The sequence below is a fragment of the Sapajus apella genome, unplaced genomic scaffold (genome assembly GCF_009761245.1).
Source record: "Sapajus apella isolate SASKATOON/1434 unplaced genomic scaffold, GSC_monkey_1.0 scaffold33, whole genome shotgun sequence".
Classification (NCBI taxonomy): domain Eukaryota; kingdom Metazoa; phylum Chordata; class Mammalia; order Primates; family Cebidae; genus Sapajus; species Sapajus apella.
Window position 1 is genome coordinate 10,935,127 of NW_022436973.1, and position 26,960 is coordinate 10,962,086.

General features: G+C 42.6%; 1 protein-coding gene across 1 annotated transcript in view; it reads right to left on the bottom strand.

Annotated features, from left to right (window-relative positions):
• KIF3B (kinesin family member 3B) overlaps positions 1-26,960 on the bottom strand; it is a 53,244-nt gene that overhangs the window by 24,354 nt on the left and 1,930 nt on the right. The gene's annotated exons all lie outside the window — the stretch shown is intronic.

Here is a 26,960-nt window from a genome sequence, read left to right on the forward strand (position 1 = left end):
ACAGAAGCTAACACACCTAAATAATCTTCACCTTGGTAACCTGACAGCAATATCTGGTAACATTACTACATTGCATATTTCCTCACAGGAATTAACCAGCTTCAGTGGTAAAAATAAAAAACTGTATTCCACCAGTACGGAAGGGTATGGGTACAGGCCACTGCGGACTCTAGCCCATCCTCTTCTCAATCAATATTTGATCTTATGCTATAGGCTGAGGCAGCTGAAATCTTTTAAAAGTCTGGGTCTTACTCTGGGAGGTCGAGGCAGGAGTTTGCTGAGGCCAGGAGTTTGAGACCAGCCTGGGTAACTAAGTAAGACTCTGTATCCAAAAATTTTTTTAATTAGGCTGTATGCAGTAGCTCACATCTGTAATCCCAGCATTTTGGGAGGATGAAGTCAGAAGATCACTTGAGTACAGGTTGAGACTAGCCTGGGCAACATAGTGAGCCCCAATCTCTATCAAAAAAAAAAAAAGTCAATTAGCCGGGCACATTGGTTCATGCCTTAGCTACTTGAAAAGCTGAGATGGGAGGACTGCTTCAGCCCAGGAGGTTGAGGGTATAGTCAGCTGTGATCACACCACTGCACTTCAGCCCAGGAGGTTGAGGGTAGAGTCAGCTGTGATCACACCACTGCACTTCAGCCCAGGAGGTTGAGGGTAGAGTCAGCTGTGATCACACCACTGCACTTCAGCCTGGATGACAGACTGAGATGCTATCTCAAAAATAAATAAAATAAAAATAATGACCAGCCTCGGTTGCTTACACCTGTAATTCCAGCACTTTGGGAGGACAAGGTGGACGGATCACTTGTGGCCAGGAGTTTGAGACCAGCCTGGCCAATGTGGTTAAACCCTATCTCTACAAAAAATACAAAAATTAGCTGGGCGTGGGGGCAGGTGCCTGTAATCCCAGGTATTTGGGAGGCTGAGGCACACACAAGAATCGCTTGAGCCTGGGAGGCAGCAGTTGCAGAGAGCCAAGACTGTACCACTGTACTCCAGCCTGGACAACAGAGCAAGACTCTGTTTCAAAATAAATAAAGTAAAAAAAAAAAAAAAAATTAGCCAGGGGTGGTAATGTGTGCCTGTACTCCTAGCTAATCAGGAAGCTGAGGCAGAAGGATTGCTTGAGCCCAGGGGTTCAAGGCTGCAGTGAGCTATGATTGTGTCACTGCACTCCATCTTACACAACAGAATGAAATCAAGTCTTATATTCTGTTGAGCTTCTATAACCTGTTGAACTACCCCAACCTCTGGGTAGAGCAATTTGGAACTATCTATCAATATTTAGAATGTATATAACTTTTGATCTAGCAATTGTATTTCTAAGAATTTATCCTGAAGATACATATCTTAAACAATGACATATATACAAGGATATCTGTTGCGGTAGCAACAGATTGTGGGCAACCCTGATTCCCATCAAGAGAAGACTGATTAAATTAAATATATTTAATATATGTGGAATCCTATGCAGTTATTAAAAAGAATGTGGTGCCTAAGGAGGGGTGAACTGGCCCAGGTCAGAAACGGAGCAAGTCAGAACTCCCGAGCTGATCAGTAGCGGGATTGCACCTGTGAATAGCCACTGCACTCCAGCCTGGGCAACATAGTGAAACCTCTTCTTTTTTTTGGAGACAGAGTCTTGCTCTGTGGCCAGGCACTAGGCTGGAGTGCAGTGGCCTGATCTCGGCTCACTGCAACCTCTGCCTCCCGAGTTCAAGCAATTCTCCTGCCTCAGCCTCTGGGGTAGCTAGGACTACAGGCGCACGCCACCACACCCGGCTAATTTTTTTGTACTTTTAGTAGAGACGGGGTTTCACCATGTTGGCCAGGATGGTCTTGATCTCTTGACCTCGTGATCCACCCACCTCAGCCTCCCAAAGTGCTGGGATTACGGGCTTGAGCCACTGTGCCTGGCACCCCCCGTCTCTTAAAAAAAAAAAGATCATATATATACATTAAATAAAAAAAAGAATGTAGTAATCAAAATCTAAATGTAATCCTATACTGAGATATGTTGTTAAGTGAAAAAAAGTAGGAGATAGTGTGTACAGTATAGTTTACATGGTATGAAAATTGCAAGCTATAACACCAAGAATAAGCCTTAATACAAATTACACACTTGGGTGATAATGTGTCAATGTAGGTCTGTTACTTGTAACAAACGTACAACTCTGGTAGGAGATGTCCATAATGGGGGAGGCTCTGCATGTGTGGTGGCAGAGGTATATGGGAAATCTGTCTACCTTCTCCTTAATTTTGCTGTGAACCTAAAACTGCTCTAAAAAGAAACTCTATTTAAAAAACAAACATTACATACAAAAGGGGGGATATCTACCCAGATTTCAGAGAAAAAAAAAGGGGGGGATATATGCATGCTAGATGCTTGATATGAATACAATATTGTTAGAAATATACGTCTAAAGGTAGTAACCTTAGCAGGGGAACTGTGGGCCTAGGAGACTCAGAAGCCTAGAGAAAGAGGAAAAACTTTTCACTGCATACTCGTTCATAGTGTTTGAATTTCCTAGCTTGTGCTGATGATACTTTTCAATCCCACAGTCATCAATAAAAACTGGCTTGTGCAAAATGTGTGCAAATAAATAAGGATGTGGTATAATACATTACATAAAAAGCACTCATTCAATCAATAATTTTTTTTTTTTTAAGATGGAATCTTGCTCTTATCGCCCAGGCTGGAGTGCAATGGAGTGATCTCAGCTCACTGCAACCTCCGCCTCCCAAATTCAAGCAAATTTCCTGCCTCAGCCTCCCAAGTAGCTGGGATTACAGGCGCCTGCCACCAGGGTCTACTAAAAATACAAAATCAATCAATAAATTTAATAGAATTAGAATGCAAATAAGAAAATCGAGCCAGGTGTGGTGGCTCACACCTGTAATCCCAGCACTTTGAGAGGCCAAGGCCAGTGGATCACCTGAGGTCAGGAGTTAGAGACCAGCCTGGCCAACATGGTGAAACCCCATCTCTACTAAAAAAAAATACAAAAATTTAGCCAGGCGTGGTGGCACGTAATTCCAGCTACTTGGGAGGCTGAGGCAGGAGAATTGTTTGAACCTTGGAGACAGAGGCTGCAGTGAGCTGAGATCATTTTATTGCACTCTAGCTTGGGTGACAGAGCAAGACTCCAACTCAAAAAAAAAAAAAAAAAAAGAAGGGAGGTGTTAAAATTTTATAAAGTAAAAGCAAAAAAAAAGAGAGAATTTCATTTGGTGCTTGGAAACTCAAGGAGCAGAAGAAAGGATTAAATGGGTCCTTTGAGTGGGGGTAGGTAGTAACCAGGTCAGAGTACTTTACCGGTATATATGAAGACCCAAAACTCCGAAAAATCTCAGTGCAGGGATTTTTTTTTTTTTTCTTTTTAAAAGACAGTCTCACTTTGTCACCTAGGCTGAAGTGCAGTGGCATGATGATAGCTCACTGCAGCCTTGACCTCCCAGGCTGAAGCAATATTCTGCCACCTTGGCCTCCCAAGTAGCTGGGTCTATGGAAATACTTTGTAAACTAATATAAAGCTGGATTAAAATAACAATACAGATTCATCCAAAACCATTGTCAAGGGGTCATTCCAGAGATTAAGGATGAGTCCTAATTTTATGCATTAAACATCACTAGAATAAAATTTCTTTCTTTCTTTCTTTCTTTTTCAGAGACTGAGTTTTGCACTTGTCACCAAGGCTGGAGTGCAATGCTGCAATCTCAGCTCACTGCAACCTCTGCCTCCCGGGTCTAAGTGATTCTCCCGCCTCAGCCTCCCAAGTAGCTGGGATTACAGGTGCCTGCCACCATGCCAGGCTAATTTTTGTATTTTTAGTAAAGAGGGGGTTTCACTATGTTGGCCAGGCTGGTCTCAAACTTCTGGCCTCAGATGATCTGCCCGCCTTGTGCTCCCAAAGTACTGGAATTACCGGTGTGAGCCACTATACCCAGCCTAAAATGACGTTTCTTTTTTTTTGAATGGAATCTCGCTCTGTTACCCAGGTGAGATCTTGGCTTACTGCAACCTCTGTCTCCCAGGTTGAAGCAATTCTCCTAACTGAGCCTCCCAAGTAGCTGGGATTACAGGCGCTTGCCACTACACCCAGCTAATTCTTGCATTTTTAGTACAGATGGGGGGCGGTGAGTTTCACCATGATGGCCAGGCTGGTCTCGAACTCCTGACCTCGGGCAATCCACCCTCCTCAGCCTCCCAAAGTGCTGGCATTACAGGCATGAGCCACCAGGCCCAGCCTAAAATCACATTTCTATTGTTCAATCTGTAACAATTATCCTAAATTGAGATCTAAATACCTAATTGATGTTCAATAAGAACTAAATCTCAAGCCATGTAAAGAAAACTATGCAAAAGGAGGCCCTTCAGGAATGTATTCATTATCTTCTAGTTCGGAGTATCCAATCTTTTGGCTTCCCTGGGCCATACTGGAAGAAGAATTGTCTTGAGCCACACATAAAATACACTAACACTAACACTAGTTAATGAGCTAAAAAAAAAATCTCTTGTTTAAAGAAAGTTTACGAATTTGTGTTCGGCCACATTCAAAGCTGTCCCAGGTCATGGGTTAGACAAGCTTCTTCTAGATGCTATTAGAATTTTGCCAGTTAGGAAGAAAGAGCCATGTGTTAGAATGGCCAGTTTACTGCGTCATTTCAGGAGAATGGCTCTTGAGCTACGGCCTGTCTCTCCCTGCATTTCAACAGAGGCCTGCCAGAGCTGATCTAGGTGCAAAGGGAAAATCCCAGTCCCTGAGCCTCCTCTGGGAAGACCTCTGCTGCAGTGCACAAGCCTGCCAGACAAGATCCTAGACCTGAAAGAGTAAGAGAAACGGAATAGCAGGGTGGGGCAGGGAGACAGGTCAGTGCAGAGGACTGATCCTTCTGCATTACAGACTTTTGAGAAGGCGGAGCGGTCCAACTTTTACCTATCAAAACAACGGGGCTCCAAGCCTGTGAAAGAAAGAAAAGAAAGCAAGCAAGCCTGCAGCAAGCTGACCTTGAGGTTCGGCTGCTTTGTAATAGCTCCGTACATTTTTTGAGCTCTCCAAAATGACAGAAACAAAGGAATGATAATGACCTACATTAATCTTAAAAATCTTTAAAATGGAAGAATTCCCAAAGCATGAGTCCCCTTAATTAAATCTCCTCAACTCTGAACACAGAACACCATTTCTTTTCTGAACTCACCCAGCTAGACTCAACTAGTCATGTATTACTGACATATTCTTTAAGGAAAATGGAATAAGTTAATTTCCTGCCACCAAGGCTTAAAATCTTATTCTGGGTCTTCCTCAAAGGAGAGAGTTTTCTTGGAAAGATGCCCTGATACTCTTCCTTTATTACCTTTGTTATTCTTCCAGTGGGTCTAATTACAGAGTGATAAATCTTTAAAGGAACTCAAAGAATTGCCAGGAAAGAAGCAAGCACAGATCAGCAGCTCATCGCCTTCACCCTGAAGACCTTTTTTGCTACAACTTGTCATTCAGTGTTAACACCCACTGTTTGAATGGTTATTGAACATGAAAAATGGAGTCTTTCCCCAACCTCATCTCTTTTATCTGCTGAGGAAATCAGATGCACATTTGTCACGGCCACCACACTCTTCCAGACCATTCTCCAACTCTTTTGTGTTTGGCTTCATGCATCCTCACCTTGCTAGCTGTCATGGAGTCTCACCTCAAAGTCCAGAACTAGGTGTGGATTGGATTCTCAGTAACTATTGGCTTCCTAGGGAAACCGTAAGAGAGAGGTCACAAACTGGTTATATTCTCTATCTGAAACATTTTATTTGGCCTACTTGGTATTTAAAACAACATGAGCCAGGTGTGGTGGCTCACACCTGTAATCCCAGTACTTTTCGAGGCTGAGGCAGGTGGATCACCTAAGGTTAAGAGTTCGAGACTAGCCAGGCTAACATGGTGAAACTCCGTCTCTAATAAAAATACAAAAATTAGCCAGGTATGGTGGCAGGCACCTGTAATCCCAGCTACTCGAGATGCTGAGGCATGACAATTGCTTGAACCCAGGAGGCAGGGGCTGCCGTTAGCTGAGATTGAGGCACTGCATTCCAGCCTGGGCCACAAAAGCAAAAGTACACCTCATAAATAAATAAAACCAACATGGACAAGATGCTTCCTGCAGCATGGTTATCATAATAGAAACACTGGAAAACAGGCTGGGTGCAGTGGCTCACACCTGTAATCGCACCACTTTGCGAAGCCGAGGTGGGAGGATTCCTTGTGACCAGGAGTTCAAGAACAGCCTGGGGAACATAGTGAGACCCCTATCTCTACAAAAAATTTAAAAAATATAGCTGGGTGTGGTAGCACATACCTGTAGTCCCAGCTTCTTGGGAGGCTCAGGCAGTAGGACACCTTGAGTCCAGGAGTTGGAGGTTGCAGTGAGCTATAAAAGCACTATTGCACTCCAGCCTGGGTGACAGAGGCAGACACTATCTGTAAACAAAACAGGCCAGGTGTGGTGGCTCTCACCTACAACCCCAGTACTTTGGGAGGCCGAGGCAGGAGGATCACCTCAGCCCAGGAGTTGGACACCGGCCTGGGAACATAAGGAGATCTCATCACTACAGAAAATTAAAAACTTAGCCTGGTGTGATGGCACATGCCTGTAGTCCCAGCATCTTGGGTGGCTGAGTCAGAAGGATTGCTTAAGCCCAGGAGTTTAAGACTCCAGTGAGCTGTGATCATACCACTGCACTCCAGTCTTAGTGACAGAGGAAAACCCTGTCCCAAAAAACAAACAAAAAATCTAGAAACAATCCAGACATCCATTTATAGGAGAACTGAAAAATAATATATGGTATATTCATGGTATAGTCCTATTACAGATAATATGGCTGGGCGCGGGGGCTCATGCCTATAATCCCAGCACTTTGGGAGGCTGGGGCAGGCAGACCACCTGAAGTCAGGAGTTTGAAACTACCCTGGCTAACATGGCAAAACCCTGTCTCTACTAAGAAATACAAAAATTAGCCAGACATGGTGGGATGCACCTGTAATCCCAGCTATTCAGGAAGCTGAGGCACGAGAATCGCTTGAGCCCAAGAGTCAGAGGTTGTAGTGAGCTGAGATCGCCCCATTGCACTACAGCCTGGGTGACAGAGCGAGATTCTGTCTTAAAAAAAAAAAAAAAAAAAGACAATATACCATTCAGTAGTTATCAGTAATAAGGAATAAATTAGAGCAGAGGTTAGCAAATTACAGTCTATAATATGAATCTGGCCCAGAGCCTGTTTTTGTAAACAAAGTTTTATTAGAACAGCAGTATCCTTTAGTTTACATATTATCTATTGCTGCATCAACTATAGAGTTGAATAGAGTTGAGTAGTTGCAATAAAGACATTATGGACTACGATACTAAAATATTTACTGTCTGGTCTTTTACAGAAAATGTTTGCCAATCTCTGAATTAGGGTTACGTATTTAACATGGGTAAATAAATAGGCTGAGTGAGAAACAAAGCTGCAGAGTAATAGTTATGATTAGAATTTACAAAACAATATGGTACTCACGGATTTGCATTTATGTATGTGTAAGTTTTAAAAAGTGGCATAGGACGGGTGCAGTGGCTCACACCTCTGTAATTGCAGCACTTTGGGAGGCTGGGGTAGGAGAATCACTTGTGTCCAGAAGTTTGAGGCCATCCAGGGCAACAGAGCAGGAACCTATTTCTACAAAAAATGAAAATTAGCCTGATGTGGTGGCCTACCACCTATAGCTACTCTGTAAAAAGGTGGAAGGATCACTTGAGCGCAGGAGGTGGAGGTTACAGTGAGTCATGACTGCACGATTGCACTCCGGAGAGAGACCCTGTCTCTGAAAAAAAAAGAAAGAAAGCAAGAAATGGGATAGAAGGACATACAACAATTTATAAAAGTAGCTGTCCAAACTGGGCAATGGGAAGTGTGGGTAATGGGACTAGAGAAGGGAAGGATATTTCAACTTTATCTGTAATATTTTATCCTTTCTCTTAAAAAACAAAAACAGAGGAAAGTTTCAACCTTGTAAGAGAAAACGCTAACATTTCTCTTACTTTGTTAATTCTATTTATTATATTATTCTCTGAATTTCTGTTTGCTTTTTGAGATACAGTATTGCTCTGTCACCCAGGCTGGAGTGCAGTGGTGGAATCTCAGCTCACTGCAACCTCTGCCTCCCAGGCGATTTCTGCCTCAGCCTCCTGAGTAGCTGGGATTGCACAACTCATTTTTGTATTTGTTTGTAGAGCTGGGTTTTTGCCACGTTGGCCAGGCTGGTCTTGAACTCCTGGCCTCAAATGATCTACTTGCCCTGGACTCCCTAAGCGCTGGGATTACTGGTGTGAGCCACTGCAGCAGGCCTGATTTTTTTCTAATTCAAAAATAAACAACAATTTTATATTAAAAACAAAATTTCCACTTATCTGGAAACATGGGAATATCTAATAGTCCTTGACCTGAACCCCAAGTGGTAGCAAGAGGAATCCTCTCCAACACCAGTCTCTCCTGTTTCACATCCAGCATGCTTTGCTCATTTATACTTCCTGCCTGGCTCTTGTAGACATCTCTGTCTATGACCAAATTCACGTATGTATGATTTGATTAGGAAAGCCCTGACATACTAGCCCATCTTCTAAAATGCCATCTCCCAAGGCTCTGTAATGACATAGAAAATGCTTATCATAAATGAAAAAGCAGTTTACAACACTGAATCATTGCATGCAATCACCATTTTCCAAAAAAAGACACACGTAAAAACAGCAATAGCGGTCAACCTTGAATAATAGTACAGGTGATTTTCCCTGCTCTTTCAACATTTCTGTATTTTCCAAATTCTCTTTAATAAGTATATGGTATCTCCAAATGGGAAAAAATAAAGGTCTGGCAATTCCCCAGGAACAACCCTGCAAGGAGGTACAATCTATGGGCACACAGAGTGCATACTAATGCACCCCTAATCAATGCATTCCAAAGCAATGTCCTCTAAGATCAGATCAGGCAACCACCTGCCAACTGCCTGACCCAGGGTTCAAATACTCAGAGTATCTGACTGCAGCCCGAGTGAAAGATCACATGAGCCATCAGAAAAGCGCTGCAACGCTCGAGCAAGATAAAAGCGACTCCCTGCTCACCAGCCTAAACCAATTCCCTGGACAGGCTTCTCTCAGGGGAAGCAGCTGTTTGTATCCACCTCATCACCATCAACACTCCTCCCTTTTACAGTGATTCTAATTGTTTTTGAAGTAGCAGGCCTCCAAGTTTGCAATCCCTGAACCACACCAGGAAAGCAAGTCCAATTCTAGGTCTCTACTTCCTACAATGGCCAGTTTCACAATGGGAGTTACACACTTTTTTTTTTTAATTATTATTATTTTTTTTTAAGATGGGTTTGACCATGGTGGTCAGGCTGGTCATCAACTCCCAACCTCAGGTGATCCGCCCGCCTTGGCCTCCAAAGTGCTTGGATTACAGGCGTGAGCCACCACGCCCGGCCGGGAGTTATACACTTTTTAAAACAAGATTATCCATCTTGGGTTGAAAAATAACACCACTGCTACACAGAATTTTTAAAAGGACATTTTATACTATTGAGGAAATGGTTATACTATTGAGGAAACGGTTCCACATTTGCTTATATGTGCATAAAATATGTCTGAAAGAATTCACAAGAACCATGTAACAATTACCAGATAACCACACTGGCTTTCCCCTAAAAGAGATGGGTGGATGAGGGCCAAAAATAGAAGAGAAACTTTTCAGTGTATACCCTTTTGTTCTTTTGAGACCAAGTTTCACTCTGATGCCCAGGCTGGAGTGCTGTGGCGCAATCTCAGCTCACTGCAACCTCTGCCTCCCATTCAAGCGATTCTTGTGCCTCAGCCTCCCGAGTAGCTGGGATGACAGACGTCCACCACCATGTCCTGCTAATTTTAGTAGAGAGGGGGTTTCGCCATGGCAAGGCTGGTCTTCAACTACTGGCCTCAAGTGATCTGTCCACCTCAGCCTCCCCAAGTGTGTATACCCTTTTATACCTCTTGAGTTTTGAATCATGTAAATATATTACTTAGCCAAAAAATAAAATAAAATCAAGGAGAAAGGGAGAGATGGAAAGGCTTTGTGAAATTAAACAAATATACAGGAGTTACTAATTTTTCCCATTTTATCTATCTATTTGTGCTGACCATCATGAATATAAGACAATAAAAATGTTTTAATTGATACATGAGAGGACCTAGTAGGTCCCTAAATTGGGGACCTACTTGTCCCAAATTTATGATGAAGCTTCATAAAAGAGCTTCTATTAGGTCCACAGCAATGGAAATTTTAATTTTCTAATATAAATGTAGCAAGTCATAAAGCATCAGCTCTAAAAAGCATTTAGAGCAAAGCCGTCAAATAAGAAACTAACAAAATATATTCTGGTTGGCCAGGTGCAGTGGTTCACACCTGTAATCGCAGCACTTTGGGAGGCTGAGGCGTGCAAATCACAAGGTCAGGCGTTCAAGACCAGCCTGGCCAACATGGTGAAACCCTGTCTCTACTAAAAATACAAAAAATTAGTTGGGCATAGTGGTGGACGCCCATAATCCCAGCTACTCGGGAGGCTGAGGCAGGAGAGTCCCTTGAACCTGGGAGGTAGAGGCTGCATGAGCCAAGATCATGCCACTGCACTCCAGCCTGGGCAGCAGAGCAAGACTCCATTACACACAAAAAAAAGATGTGTGTGTATGTGTGTGGGTGTGGGTGTGTGTATAAAAAATATTAAAAAGATATGTGTGTATATATATGTATGTATGTGTGTGTGTGTGTGTGTGTGTATATATATATATATATATATATTCTGTTACTACAGGCCTTATTTATAAACATAAGGTCATCTTTTTTGTAAGCCAAACAGTTGTGTGAACTGTCTAAAAACTTTCAAAATGTTCCTTACAGAACATCTAAGAGCCACAGTATCTCAAATTGGCACAACATACTTGAGGGCAGTGGGGCAATCAATGCCAAAACTCTACATGTAAATTCTCCCTTGAAACAGCAATTCCATTTCTTGGAATTATTTTAAGGACATAATTGAGTGATATATAATGAGTACACATGCAACAATGTAATACATGTTTGTGTTTGTCACAACACCATCTCTAAGCACTTAAATGCTCATCAATAAGGGAGTGGTTCAATTATGGCACATCTCTACAACGGGAAACTATGACGTCATTAACAATGGCAACAAACCTCTAGGTATTTAGGTATGAGCAATATTCAAGACATATTGCTGAGTGAAGAAGAAGGCTACTAAACAGAAGAATTACTATGATACAGTTAATGTTTCTGTGTACACGCACATGTGCAGATGCAGATTTGGGGAACACAGTGTAAAGACGTTAAAAGCATGCGCTCTGGTGTTCAACAGGTTTGGGTCTGAATTTCTGCTCTGCCATTTATTAGCTATAAAATCTTAAGAAACTTAGGCAAGTCATAGTTTCTTCTTCCACAAAGTATGGTTAATAACAATACCTCCCTTAAAGAACTGTTCTAAGGATTAAATAAACTAATGAATGTTAAATGCTTAGCTTTTACCATTGAAAAGTACTAATGCATACTCAGGAAATGCAGGCAATATTGACCTCTAGCGTGGTGAGCCTGCAGATTATTTTTTTACTTTCTTTGTATTTTTTGATGAGTGCATGTATTTTGTTTTTTATAATTAAGGTGAGAGAAGCAATAAAGCAATGTTTTCTTGGGAGAAAAGTCCAGAACCTTGATTTCAACTTAAATGTCTGAAGAAGACATGCTAGTTCTCTGGAAAGAAACCTAAAAAGGTCACAGTCAAGTAATATGAACAATAAATGCCTGCCCTGAATTTAAACTGGAGCCATGTACTCTGTCATTTGATCAATGAACAAGCAAATAAAGAAAGCATTTATTTAGGTAGGGAAAGAGGAAAAGAAACTCTTTTTGGCATTCAATTGTAAAACATTCACAAAATACATTCAAAAAATATATTCAAGTCTATTGGACAACACCTACCATTCAGAATCAATGTGAGTCTTGGGTTTTATTGTCTTCAAGAGTCACAACCCACAGTATACCAAGAGCTTCATGTGAGCCCTCTTTTAATCCTCAAAATCACCTTAGAAGGCAGACAGGCATTAGCCTCATTTAAAAAATAAGGATCAGAGACTCAGGGAAATTAATTTGCCCAAGGTTACACGACAATTAAGTGGAAGAGTCAGGATTTAAAACCAGGTTTGTCTTATTTTAAAACCCATATATAAACTCATATATTTTTAAAACACTTGATATATATGCATATATACATGTGTATATCAATATATTCACAGATTGAAGCAATTCAATCTGTACACAGTGAACATGTAAATCTTCCTAACATATCTGCATTACTCACTCTTTCTTTTTGAGATGGAGTCTCGCTCTGTACCCAGGCTGGAGTGCAATGGCATGATTTGGGCTTGCTGCAGCCTCCGCCTCCTGGGTTCAGGTGATTCTCCTGCCTCAGCCTCTCAAGTAGCCAGGACTACAGGCTCGTGCCACCACTCAGCTAATTTTTGTATTTTTAGTAGAGACGGGGTTTCACTATGTTGACCAAGCTGGTCTTGAACTCCTGACCTCGTGATCCACCCACCTAGGCCTCCCAAAGTGCTGGGATTACAGGCATGAGCCACCGGGCCCAGTCTTTTTTTTTTTTTTTTTTTTTTTTAATCTTTTAAACTCAAGTAGCTGTATACTTTATACCATTGTACTTCTTCCTATATAAATCTTGGAGAACTCTTTCTCCCTGTAACTCATTATTTATTTATTTATTTATTTTGAGATGGAGTCTTGCTCTGTCACCCAGGCAGGAGTGCAGTGGCGTGATCTTGGCTCACTGCAACCTCCGTCTCCTGAGTTCAAGCAATTATCCTGCCTTAGCCTTCTGAGCAGTTGGGATTACAGGCAGGCACCACCATGCCTGGCTAATTTTTGTATTTTTAGTAGAGACAGGGTTTCACCATGTTGGCCAGGCTGGTCACAAACTCTTGACCTTGTGATCTGCCTGCCTCAGCCTCCCAAAGTGCTGGGATTACAGGCGTGAGCCATCGCGCCCAGCATGTTCGTTTGTTTTTTTGAGACAGACTCTTGCTCTGCACTCTAGGTTGGAGTGCAGTAGTATGATGTCAGCTCACCACAGCCTCAACCTCCTGGGCTCAGGCAATCCTCCCACCTCAACCTCCTCAGTAGCTGGGACTACAGGTACATGCCACCAAACCTGGCTAATTTTATTTTTTGTAGAGACAAAGGTCTCACTACGTTGCCCAGGCTGGTCTCAAATTCCTGGGCTCAAGTAATCCTTCCATCTCAGCCTCCCAAAGTAGGGGATTACAGGCATCAGACACCATGCTCAGCTGCTTCTTTTTTCTTTCATTTCTGTCTTACCTCCTTTCATTCATTCATTCATTCACTCATTTTGAGACAGAGTCCCTGTTGCTCAGGCTGGAGTGCAGTGGCACAATCACAGCTCACTGCAACCTCAACTTCCTGGGCTCAAGCAATCTTCCCATCTAAGACTCCCAAGTAGCTGGGACTATAATCACACGCCACCACATCTAGCTAAATTTTTATTTTTGATAGAGATGGGGTTTTGCCATATTGGCCAGGCTGGTCTTGAACTCCTGACCTCAGGCGATTCACCTGCCTTGTCCTCCCAAAGTGCTGGGATTATAGTCGTGAGCCACCATGCCGTCAAAAAAGAAGTCTTTGTTTAGTCCATTCCTTATTGAGGGACCTTCTGATTGTTTATGGTCATTTACTACTGCAAACAGTATTTTAATGGCTATTCTGAACATATATACTTTTAGGATAAGTGGGAGCAGTTGGTAGGATCCATTCCCAGGGGCAGGAATGTTGTGCACATTCGGTTGTTGTTTTTTAAGAGTCAGTGTCTTGCTCTGCTGCCCAGGCTGGAGTGCAGTGGCAGTATCTCAGCTCACTGCAGCCTCGAACTCCTGGCTCAGGCAATCCTTCCATCTCAGCCTCCAGAGTAGCTGGGACTATAGGTGTCCACCACCCCACCTGAATAATTTTGTTTGGTTTTTTTTTTGAGACAATGTCTCCTCTGTCACCCAGACTAGAGTGCAGTGGCATGATCTCAGCTCACTGCAACCTCTGCCTCCCGGGTTCAGGTGATTCTCCTGTCTCAACCTCCCGAGTAGCTAGGATTACAGATGCCTGCCACCATGCCTGGCTAATTTTTTTGTATTTTTAGTAGAGACAGGGTTTCCCCATATTGGCCAGGCAGGTCTTGAACCCTTGATTTCAAGTATCCACCCACCTCAGCCTCCCAAAGTGCTAGGATTACAGGTATGAGCCACTGTGCCTGGCCTAATTTTTTAAACTGTTTGTAGAGAGGTGGTCCTGCTTCATTGCACAAACTGATCTCAAACTCTTGGCTTCATGGATTCACCCACCTAGGCCTCCCAAAGCGCTGGTATTACAGGTGTGAGCCACCATGTCTAGCTCATATTTTATCTTGATTCAAACAAACCAACTGTTAAGAAATGCACAAGGACCAAGCTAGGTGGTTCACAACCCAAAATCCCAGCACTTTGGGAGGCTGAGGCAGGAGGATCACTTGAGTCTAGGAGTTTAAGACCAGCCTGGACAAGATAGCGAGACCTCATCTCTACAAAAATTTTTCTAAAAATTAGCCACATGTGGTGGTGTATGCCTGTAGTCCCAGCTACCCAGGAGGCTAAGGTGGGAAGATTATGTGAACCCAGGAGTTTGCTTGTGCTGCCTAGGAGTTTGAGGCAGAAGTGAGCTCTGATTGCACCACTGCATTCAAGCCTTAGTGATACAGTGAGACCCTGTCTCAAAAAAAAAAAAAAAAAAAAAGAGGCTAGGTGGAGTGGCTCATGCCTGGCATCCCAGCACTTTGGGAAGCCAAGGCAGGTGGACCACTTAAGGTCAGGAGTTCAAGACCAGCCTGGCCAACTTGGTGAAACCCTGTCTCTACTAAAAATACAAAAATTAGCTGGGCGTGGTGCATGTGTGTTTGTAATCCTAACTACTCGGGACATTGAGTCAGGAGAATTACTTGAACCCAGGAAGCAGAGGGTGCAGTGAGCCTAGATGGCGCCACTGCACTCCAGGCTGGGTGACATAGCAAGACTGTTTCCAAAAAAAATGTATAAGATAACAAGAAAATTGGAACACTGAATATGAGACAATGTAAGAAATTACTGTTATTTATGTGTAAAAATGCTATTATTTTTTAAAAGAAAGTTATTATCCTCGAGATAAATGAAAATATTTTCAGATAAAATTATATGCTGTCTGGGATCTTTTTCAGGGTTGAGTTGCATGGAAGGTTATAGGTAAAACAGCATTGCCAAGTGCTGAGAACTGCTAGATGTGGGTTCATGATTCACTACATTATTCTAGTTTTAAGTGTAACTGGGATTTTCCAAAAGAAAAAAAAATCACCCTCTAACCAATGGCTTATCATTTAAAAAAAATTTTTTAATTACAGTAAAAAACCCCACATAATATAAAATTTACCCTCTTAATCATTTTAAGTGTATAGTTCAGTAGTAGTGTTAACTATATTCACATTGTTAACACATTTCTAGAACGTTTTCATCTTGCAACACTGAAACTTTATAACTATTGAGTAACCCCTCCTTTCCCTTCTCCTCAGCCCCTGGTAACCCTGCTTCCATAATTTTGACTACTCTAGATACCTCGGATAAGTGGAATCATAACAGTATTGTCCTTCTGTTTTATTTGTCCTTTTGCTGGTTTATTTCACCCAGCACAATGCCCTCAAGGTTCATCAATATTAAAGCATGTGTCAGAACTTCCTTCTTTTTTAAGGCTGAATAACATTCCATTCCTGTATGTGCCATATATATATATATATATATATATATATATATTTTTTTTTTTTTTTTTTTGAGGCACAGTCTTGCTGACACCCAGGCTGGAGTGCAGTGGCGCAATGACAGTTCACTGAATCCTCAAGCTCTTAGGCTCAAGCAATCCTCCCACCTCAGCCTTTTGAGTAGCTGAGACTACAGGTACGTGCCACCATACTCAGCTAATTTTTAAAAATTTGTTATAGAAACAAGGTCTTCACTATATTGCCCAGGTTGGTCTGGAACTCCTGGGCTCAAGCAATCCTTCTGCCTTGGCCTCCCAAAGTGCTGGAATTATAGGCGTGAGCCATTGTGCCCAGCCTGTACCACATATTCTTTATTCATTCATCTGTCAATGGACATTTGGGCTGCTTCTACCTCTTGGCTATTGTGAATAATGCCATAGGCAGAGAACCATAGCAAAACTTGTATTTAACAGGCAGAGGTAGCCTAAATAGCCAAAAAGAGATTCAGACACACCTGGGATTGAAACCCAGCTCTATCATTCTAGTTTTTTTTTTTTTTTTTTGAGACAGAGTCCTGCTCTGTCACCCAGGCTGCAGTATAAGTGGCGTGATCTTGGCTCCCTGCAACTTCCACCTCCTGGGTTCAAGCAAATCTCCTACCTCAGCTTACCAAGCAGCTGGGATTACAGGGGTTCACCGCCACCATGTCCAGCTAATTTTTGTATTTTCAGCAGAGAGCAGGTTTCATTATGTTGGCCAGGCTGGTCTCAAACTCCTAGCCTCAAGTGCTCCACCCAACTTGGCCTCCAAAAGTGCTGGGATTACACACGTAAGCACTGCGCCCAGCCTATCATTCCTAGTTCTGAGGCTCTGTGAAAGTTCCTTACCCCTCAGAGCTGATGTTCTCATCTGTAAAATGGGAAAACCACTAACACCTGCTGCTTGGGGTAAGGACTAGAGGAGGACAGGCAGCAAACGTCTGGCCCACAAGCCATAACTCTACCCTGACCCAATTTACAGGGGAAAAGAAACAGAGACTTAGGGAAGTAACATGGCACCCTGAGTTAATAAGTGGCAAAGCAAGCCGAATCCAGGTTGACCTGGCTCCGAAGTCCCTGGCTTTTCTTCCATACCAGCGTGTCTGAAATGTCAGTAATCTAACTGCTTCTTCACAATTTTTGCCATGTCCATCACCTGTACTACTATTTACTTAACATTTTTTCTTTAAATCTACTTTCTTTTAACACAAATTTATTTTAAAAATAACTTTATGGCCAGGTGCAGTGGCTCACACCTGTAATCCCAGCACTTTGGGAGGCTGAGGCGGGCAGATCACGAGGTCAGAAGATTGAGACCATCCTGGCCAACATGGTGAAACCCCGTCTCTACTAAAAATACAAAAATTAGCTGGGTGTGGTGGCCCACACCTGTAGTGCCAGCTGCTTGGGAGGCTGAGGCAGGAGACTCACTTAAAAACCCAGGAGGCAGAGATTGCAGTGAGCTGAGATCACGCCACTGCACTACAGCCTGGACAACAGTGCAAGACTTCATCTCAAAAAAAAAAAACAAAAAAAAAACACTTCATGATATGTAAAATATATCTAAATAAAGTTGGGTTTTTTTGCTTGTTTGAAGACAGGATCTCACTCACTCTGTCACCCAGGCTGGAATGCAGTGGTGCAATCATGGCTCACTATAGCCTTGAATTCCTGGGCCCAAGTGACCCTCGCCTCAGCTTCCTAAGTATTTGGGACTACAGGTGCAAGCCACTGAACCCGGGGAAATTTATATATTTTTTGTACAGATGCGGTCTTGCTATGTTGCCCAGGCTGGTCTCAAACTTCTGGTCTCAAACTTCTGGTCTCAAGCATCTTCCCACTTAGGCCTCCCAAAGTGCTGGGATTACAGGAATGAGCCACCACATCCAGCTAAAGCTTTTTTTTTTTTTTTTTTTTTAAAGATACCTTTAGAGGATCCTAAGAAGAAAAATGTACAGTTCTCTGTTAGAATTTTTTAAAGTTCTAACTTTTCACAAATCACTTATTTAGAATTGTTCTCTTATGAGGCTGAGAGAGAAGGAGATATTCTCTATAACAGTATTATATGTGATTATAAAAAGGTAGAAACAACTTCAGTGCCCAATGCCAGGGACAATATAGTGGGAACCATTAAACTACTAATGTGTAGTAATAACTGCTAAACATAAAAACATAGCAAGGTGCAGTGGCTCACACTTGTAGTCTCGGCATTTTGGGAGGCTGAGGCAGGAGCATTACTTGAGGCCAGGGGTTCAAGACCAGCCTCGGCAACACAGTGAGATCCTGCCTCTATGAAAAATTTAAAAATCAGCCACGAGTAGTGGCACACAACTGTGGTCCTGGCCACTTAGGAGGCTGAGGTGAAGGATCACTCAAGCCCAGGAGTTGGAGGTTCCAGTGAGCTATGATCATGCCACAGCACTCCAGCCTGGGCAACAGAGTGACACCCTATCTCAAAAATAAATAAACAACAAAAAATATAGATTGGTGGTTCATGCTTGTAATCTCAGCACTTTGGGAGGCCAAGGCAGGAGGATCACTTGAGCCTAGGAGTTTGAGACCATCCTGAGCAACACAGTGAGATCCTGTCCTTACAAAAATAAAATAAAATAAAAATTTCAATAAATAAATACAAAAATATGGAAACATGGTTATGAAATAATGTTAAATGAACATTTCCAAATACAAAATGGGAAATATATTTTGAATACAACTTTTTTTTTTTTGAGGCAGAGTTTCGCTCTTGTTACCCAGGCTGGAGTGCAATGGCGCGATCTTGGCTCACCGCAACCTCCGCCTCCTGGGTTCAGGCAATTCTCCTGCCTCAGCCTCCTGAGTAGCTGGGATTACAGGCACGCGCCACCATGCCCAGCTAATTTTTGTATTTTTAGTAGAGACGGGGTTTCACCATGTTGACCAGGATGGTCTCGATCTCTTGACCTCGTGATCCACCTGCCTCGGCCTCCCAAAGTGCTGGGATTACAAGCGTGAGCCACCGCGCCCGGTCTTGAATACAACTTTCTAAAAATATATCTGTAAGTAGTCAAGTAAGCTGAAACCTGAATTAGGATACCATCACCATAGGTAAATTCCCTACCCAAATTATAGTTACGTCTGTCTTTTCAGTTTTAGTTTAACACTGCTGTGTTTAACACATTACTTAAGGGGGGGTTGCCTTTGTAATTTAAAATTTTAACATTAAAGGATCTAAAGAAATCATCAGCAATGCAGACAAAGGTTCACACAAAATAATCATCACTAAGATATTCTCTGAAGCATTACTCCCAACGTTTAACACTGAAAATAGCCTAAATAACAGCAATGAAGGAAACAAGGAAGAAATGCAAGCCTCTGAGATAAAATGTATTTAGGAATACATTTGTACATAGACAGTAAAACATTAACAGTGGTTATTTCTGGGGGGTGGATCTTAAAGTCAATCTTATTTAATCTTTTCAGAAGTTTCTTCATGTTTTTCCTCAGTGGAAATTAATTATTTTTATAATCAGGAAAAAAACATATTTTTTAAAAAGGCTGACAATTGAAGAACTAAAGAAGGAAAAGCATTCCAGGCTAGAGTCTAACTTCTTGCAGATCTTGCAAAACTAGTAACTACTTCCACCAAGGACTATCTTCTTGTGGTTATCTTTAGGTAACTTGAACTGATATTTTATCTTACCTAGATGGAATCTTTTATGATTTGCCAGCTAGGTTTTTTGCTTATGTTCTTGAAATGTGTTATAAAGTAATGATTACTACAGTCCACTAAGCAGCTAGAGATTGTGCTTTTAGATAGAGCTTTTAGTTTCTGTTTAATTTATGTCACACACAAAAGGCCAAGCAAGCCCTTCCTGAAACTACTGCTGAAGGTGATGTGAAGGACTCCAGAGTGGTTAAGTCCCAAGCTCCCAATAATCTACGGCAATTTCTATTTCACTCGAACCCATTTCCATTTATACACTATATTCAAGCATGATAAAATGCAAGTGCTGCGAGTGTCTTGCCAAAAACTTTAAAAATAAAAACCATACCCACCATGATGATCACTGGTTCACTCTCTAATGCAAATTATGAGTTAAATAAATCAGCACGCTAAAGATAGATCTTCCTGTGTGAAAAGCTCAATGTCTGCAATCAGTGTGACAAAGTAAAAAGACACAATGTGTCACCATGATTAACTGAACCTCAAACATGAACATCCCAAGCTGCTGTGCAGATGTGTGATGCTGATAAGATGAACTGATTGTAATGCTTTCTGACTGCCAAGAAATACGCTCTAAAAGCCACACCCAAAAGGTTTGGGAGAAAGCCCAGTACGAAGTCACCAACAAAGAAGAAAATATCACCCAACTTAAGGTTCAGTCTTTTGGGCAGGGCTGAAAGGGCTTTGCGAAGAACCGTCCCACGTCTTTATTTTGCATATATATACATATATGCATATATATACAGATATATATGAGAGAGGCCTAGAGAGGTTGAGTCACTTGCTCCAAGTCACACAGCAAGTAGCAGAAGTGATATCAGAATCCTGGCTTTACCCAGGTCCTACCACCCTTTCAGGTCAAATTTTCCTATAATGGCATAATTCTTGACCAAGAAATCTTTCTGGGAGTCTAGAAAGATAGGGAGGTGTTGAAACAAAAATAATGAGACCATAGGGCAGAGAAAGAAAACTGAGGCACTATGAGATAGAATCTTTTAACAATTAGCCAGCGGGTGTTATAGGGGACTTTATCCACTGTCTTCTCACCCAATGTAGATATTTATCACCAGAATCAAGAAACAGTTTAGAGCTAAATGACTCAGAACCCCAGCTCACAGTTCCTACCTGCTTCGGCTGTTCTGGCCCTGAAGTTGGACTAAGAAGTGTGAGAGGTAGCTTATCTTACTAAATGAAATATGTGTTTGCAGCCTCATCAGGCAAGTAACTGACATCCATCTAGCTCAAAAGTTTTCCCCTTGATTTCCTCAAGTATTTTTTGAAGTCACTTTTTTTGTCATCATTTAAAATTAGTTATGCAGGTATGGAGGAGAAGGGACTTGGATAAGCCAACTAAGATGTGGTCACTGCCCACCTGAAAAACAGATGAACACAAGAACGGTAGAAAGAGCAATAGACTTGGAGTCAGCAGATGTAGGGAAGTTACTGAACTTTTCTGAGCCTCTACTTTCCTCTTCTGGAAATCTGTGTTACAGGGTTGCTGTGAGGTCTAAATCTAAATGAAGCAACATGTGTAAAGTGCTTACCACAGCACTTGGCTAATGTATGTTAGCTACGACGATTATTTTCATTGTTGTTATCATTGGTACGTCTTAGTTTCGCTACTAATTACCTAGATGAGAGTATCTTTTTTTTTTGAGACGGAGTTTCGCATCTCGGCTCACCACAACCTCCACCTCCTGGGTTCAGGCAATTCTCCTGCCTCAGCCTCCTGAGTAGCTGGGATTACAGGCATGCGCCACCATGCCCAGCTAATTTTTCGTAGTTTTAGTAGAGACGGGGTTTCACCATGTTGACCAGGATGGTCTTGATCTCTTGACTTCGTGATCCACCCGCCTCGGCCTCCCAAAGTGCTGGGATTACAGGCTTGAGCCACCGCGTCCGGCCCAGATGAGAGCATCTTAAACTTGAACATGCACAGGAAACATCAGGGATCTTGGTAAAAGGCAGACTCTAGTTTATTAGATCTAGGCCTGTTGTTGTTGTTTTCCTCTTCTTTTTTAAAAAATACAGATGAGGGGCTGGGTGCAGTGGTTCACGTCTGTAATCCCAGCACTTTGGGAGGCCAAGGTGGGCAGATCATGAGGTCAGGAGTTTAAGACCAGCCTGATCAACATGATGAAGCCCCGTCTCTACTAAAAAAAAAAAAAAAAAAAACTAGCCGGGCATGGTGGCACACACCTGTAATGTCAGATACTTGGGAGGCTGAGGCAGGAGTATCATTGAACCCAGAAGGTAGAGGTAACAGTGAGCTGAGATCGTGCCATTGCACTCCAGCCTGGGCAACAACAACAACAACAAAAAATATAGATGAGGTCTCGCTATTTTGCCCAAGTTGGTCTCGAACTCCTGGCCTTCAGTGATCCTCCTGCCTTGGCCTCCCAAACTGCTGGGATTACAAGCGTAAGCCACTGCACCCAGCCTAGATTCTGCATTTCTGACAAGGTCCTGGGGACATGGGCACATGTCCTCTGTCACAGAGAACACACTTTGAGCAGCAAGGATCTCCCTGACTCTGCACCTAGAAGATGCTTAATATTACTGACAAAAGCAAGAGACCTCTCCACACCGCAATGTCTTCATCTGTAAACTGGGGATAATAAGTACTCCACGTGGTCTCAACTGACTGACAATTAGTAAATGAGAATGCACAGGAAAGGGCATTCTAAACTGCAAAGTTATACAAATAGCAGTGGTAGCCAGGTGCCGTGGCTCACGCCTGTAATCCCAGCACTCTGGGAGGCCAAGGCAGGAAGACTGCTTGAAGCCAGGAGTTTGAGACTAGTCTGTAACATAGCAAGACCCCATCTCTACAATAATAATAATAATTTTTATGTATTTATTATTATTATTTTTTGAGACAGAGTCTCACTCTGTTACCAGGCTGGAGGGCAGTGGAGCAATTTCAGCTCACTCTAACCTCTGCCTCCTGGATTCAAGTGATTCTGCTACCTCAGCCTCCTGAGTACCTGGGACTACAAGTGTGCACCACCATACCTAGCTAATTTTTGTATTTTTAGTAGAGATGGGGTTTCAATATGCTGGCCAGGCTGGTCTGGAACTCCTGATCTCAGGTGATCCACGTGTCTCAGCCTCCCAAAGTGCTGAGATTACAGGCATGAGTCACCACACCTAGCTATCTACAAAAAAAAAAAAAATTTTGTTTTTGAGATCGAGTCTTGCTCTGTTGCCCAGGCTGGAATGCAGTGGCACAATCTCAGCTCATTGCAACCTCCGCCTCCTGGGTTCAAGCGATTCTTTTGCGTCAGCCTCCTGAATAGCTATGATTACAGGCATGCACCACCACATCTGGCTAATCTTTGTATTTTTAGTATAGACGGGGTTTCACCATGTTAGTCAGGCTGGTTTCGAACTCCTGACCTCCTTATCCGCCTGCCTCAGCCTCCCAAAGTGCTGGGATTACAGACGTGAGCCATCACGCCTAGACCCCAAAATTTGTTTTTTAATCAGCCAGGCATGAGGGTACATGTCTTGTTTCCAGCCACTTAGGAGACTGAGATAGAAGGATCTGAGCCTGGGAGTTCAAGGCTGTGGGGAGCCATGATCACATCACTGCATACCAACCTGGATGACAGAGGGAGACCCTGTCTCCAAAATAAGTAATTAAATTAATTAATTAAATTTAATTAAATAAACCAGTAGCAGTAGAAAGACTATTAGTCTTACTATTCACAGTGTTGAATGTACAACACTGTAATGCCCAGATTTACAAGTACAATTACTGGAATATATAACAATGAGGCTGGAATTCCCTTGCTCAGAAGAGATTCTCCATTCAAGAATCCTCTAGGAATTCTGGTAGAGTTAAACAGGTTTTCCAGGGATTCTCAAGTTAAAAGCTCTGAAACTCCAGAACCATCATTTGGTGGCCAGGAAAGAACCACTTTGGCAGGGAGAGAGTGGCCATTTGGGGCACCAAGTGAACTCCACTAGTGATTCCACTCCTTCTTCCAAAGCTGGCCAGATTCCCTCAGCCAAGATCCTGAGTCAGCACTGCAATGCCAAAAGCACAAGACAGAAAGACAGATGGGTACTGCCCTGGCAAAGCCCACACCTGCCGCTCCACAGGCTGGCAAAGAGCCATACTATAGAAAAGCAGGGCTCTTTTCTTTTCTTTTGGTTCACAGTGGGAATTTCAAGTTTCAGTCAGTTACACCTGGCTAGCTTCCGTCAGCATAATCTGCAATTTCCTCCCCACAGACTACGTATGATGCTTATACCTTGTGCCTCTCCTCTAAGGGGCTCAAAATAAACTATGAATAATTCTTCCTCATAGGGCCCCTTACCAAAGAGTCCTCTCATCATTTCAGAGGCAGATGGCATCTCTAACACCTACTTAATTGCTCAGGCCAAAAACCCAGGAGTCATCCTTAATTCCTCTCATTATCTCACCCTCACCTCACCATCCTGCTGGTTCTACCTCCAAAACACATCCCCAATCCGTCCTCTTTTACCACCTCCCTTACCACCAACCTAGAAGGCCACTATCTTCTCTTGCCTAACCTCCTAACTAGCCTCCTGGCTGCCACTCCTATGCCCTCTAAAATTCATTGGCCACAGAGGTGAGAGTGAATATTTTAAAAAACAAAAATAGATCATGTCACTCCCCTTTTCCAGAACCTCCAACGATTCCCACAGCTTTTAAGACAAAATCCCAATTCCTTACTCTAGCAGACAAGGCCCTGTATGATCTGAGATGCTCCCCACCGCTCCCATCCCCTACATCCATCACCTCCTGTCTCTGCCTTCGACTCACCTGTCCCAGCCATTCTAAGCCTTCTTGAAGTTTCTAGAACTTACCAAGCTTGTTCTCACCTCACAGCCTTTACCCTTGTTCTTCTTTCTAACACATCTTCAAATGGCCGGCCCCTCCATGGGAGCAAATCTCAGCAAAAATATCACTACCCTAGCAAGGCCGTTTTTTTTTTTCTTTTTTTTTTTTGAGACTGAGTCTTACTCTGTCACCCAGGCTGGAGTGCAATGGCATGATCTCGGCTCAGTGCAGCCTCCGCTTCCTGGGTTCAAGCGATTTTCATGCCTTAGCCTCCTGAGTAGCTGGGACTACAGGCAGATGCCACCAGGCCCAGCTAAGTTTTGTATTTTTAGTAGAGACAGGATTTCACCCCAGCACTTATTCCTTATCCAAATTCCCTTGTTCATTTATTGGTGTGTTTTTCTGTTTGCTGCCAGTAGAATATAAGCTGCATGAGAGCAAGGGACTCATGTACCTTTCTACCATGATATCTCCAGGCTAAAACAGAACTGACACATCCTAGGTGCTCAGGAGATGCCGGATAAATAAAATCTGGGGAGGATAGTGGCAAGTGCACTTGAAGCCCGAAGACTGAACTCACTCGCATCATGGCTTCTTGGCTTCTCTTCAGATTTCTCAACTATAAAATTGAGATCCTAATTTGCACCTCACCTTCCTTGAAGGGACACAGAGAAGATTAAATGAGTAAAAGAATGTGTAAGCAAGCGTAAGCATTTTTGTAAACCATTAGGCACCATATTGTTATTGTCAAGTATTGTTACTCCCTGTTACATAAGAGGAGTCTCTTTCTCAGGGACTTGTAAATTAATGGATGAAAAGGCTTAGGAAGCAATCTGAGGTTTCTAATCCAGGCACCTAACAGAAGTCTAGGGACACAACAAAAGAGATTAGAATCAGTGGCTTTACTCTGCAGCCAGGCAAACATAAGATAAGATATGAATTCATTTAAAGAAGTCAAATCATGTCAAATGCAGTAAGTTGCAAAGCAAGCTCTGAGTTCCTTGAAGGAGATCAATGTGGGACTGATCTCCACATCCTTCATGTGCCTAGCACAAGGCGATTTAGCAAATATTTACTGAATTGGGTGTTGGGCTACCAAACCTGACATCCTACCAACAACTTTCACCTTTCTTTGCAACCCACTGTGGCAAAGGGTTACAGGTTCCTGGGGCAACCGTATAAAAATATCAACATTTATATAATGCCATGATGGCTACCGTTTCCTGCTTGCAATGATGTTATGGTTGACAGACCTGGTATTATCATATGCTTTAATTTATTCATTTGCCAAGCATAAATGGAAAATACAGTACAAGCACCACATTAGTCCAAATAACAATAGCTAATGTTTACCAAATATGCTGGCCACTTTACATATATTGGGTTCAAATAAATCCTCAGAACAGCTATACATAATATGTACTATTATTATCTTCATTTTTTTTTTAGATGGAGTCTCGCTCTGTCACCAAGCTGGAGTGCAGTGATGCAATCTCAGCTCTCTATAACTGCTGCCTCCCAGGCTCAAGCGATTCTCCTGCCTCAGCCTCCTGAGTAGCTGGGACTACAGGTGCCCACTACCATGCCCAGCTAATTTTTTTATTTTTTAGTAGAGACAGGGTTTCACCATGTTGGCCAGGATAGTCTCGATCTCTTGACCTCATGATCTGCTCTCCTCGGTCTCCCAAAGTGCTGGGATTACAGGCGTGAGCCACCACACCCAGCCTACTATCCCCATTTTACAGATGAGGAAACTACACCACCAAGGTGTTCAAAATTAACTATGAATAAGTCTTCCTCACAGGGCTCCTTACCAAAGAGTCCTCTCATCATTTCAGAGGCACTGAGCATCATTTCAGAGGTAAAGTAGCACCTCTTTGCTCAGTAGCATACAGCTTGTAAGTGGTAGAGCCAAGATTTTAGTCCAAGTAGTCTGATTGCAGGCTTTTAACCACAACTGCCTAACACCACTGAAAGGGCCTTCAGTATAATCTAGCCTAGTCTCCTCATTTTAAAGAGGAGGGAATGAGAGACAGAGAAGCCCACTTTTAAAGATTCCAGCTTTCAGTCCGGGCACAGTGGCTCACGCTTGTAAACCCAGTACTTTGGAAGGCCAAGGCAGGCAGATCACCTGAGATTGGGAATTAGAGGTCAGCCTGACCAACATGGAGAAACCTTGTCTCTACTAAAAATATAAAATTAGCCAGAAGTGGTGGCGTGCCTGTAATCCCAGCTACTCGGGAGGCTGAGGCAGGAGAATAGCTTGAAGCCGGGAGGCAGAGATTACGGTGAGCTGAGATCACTCCATTGCACTCCAGCCTGGAAAACAAGAGCAAAACTCCATCTCAAAGAAAAAAAAAAGATTCCAGCCCTTTTCTGAGGTCCTCACTTTGTACAGTATCTATTTAAATGAAGCTTTACATGAGATTTCTTTCCTTGCCTTTTGAAGAAAAGCTTCTAGCCAGTTAAAAGTAACAAAAGAATAATCGTGGCCTTATAATAGCA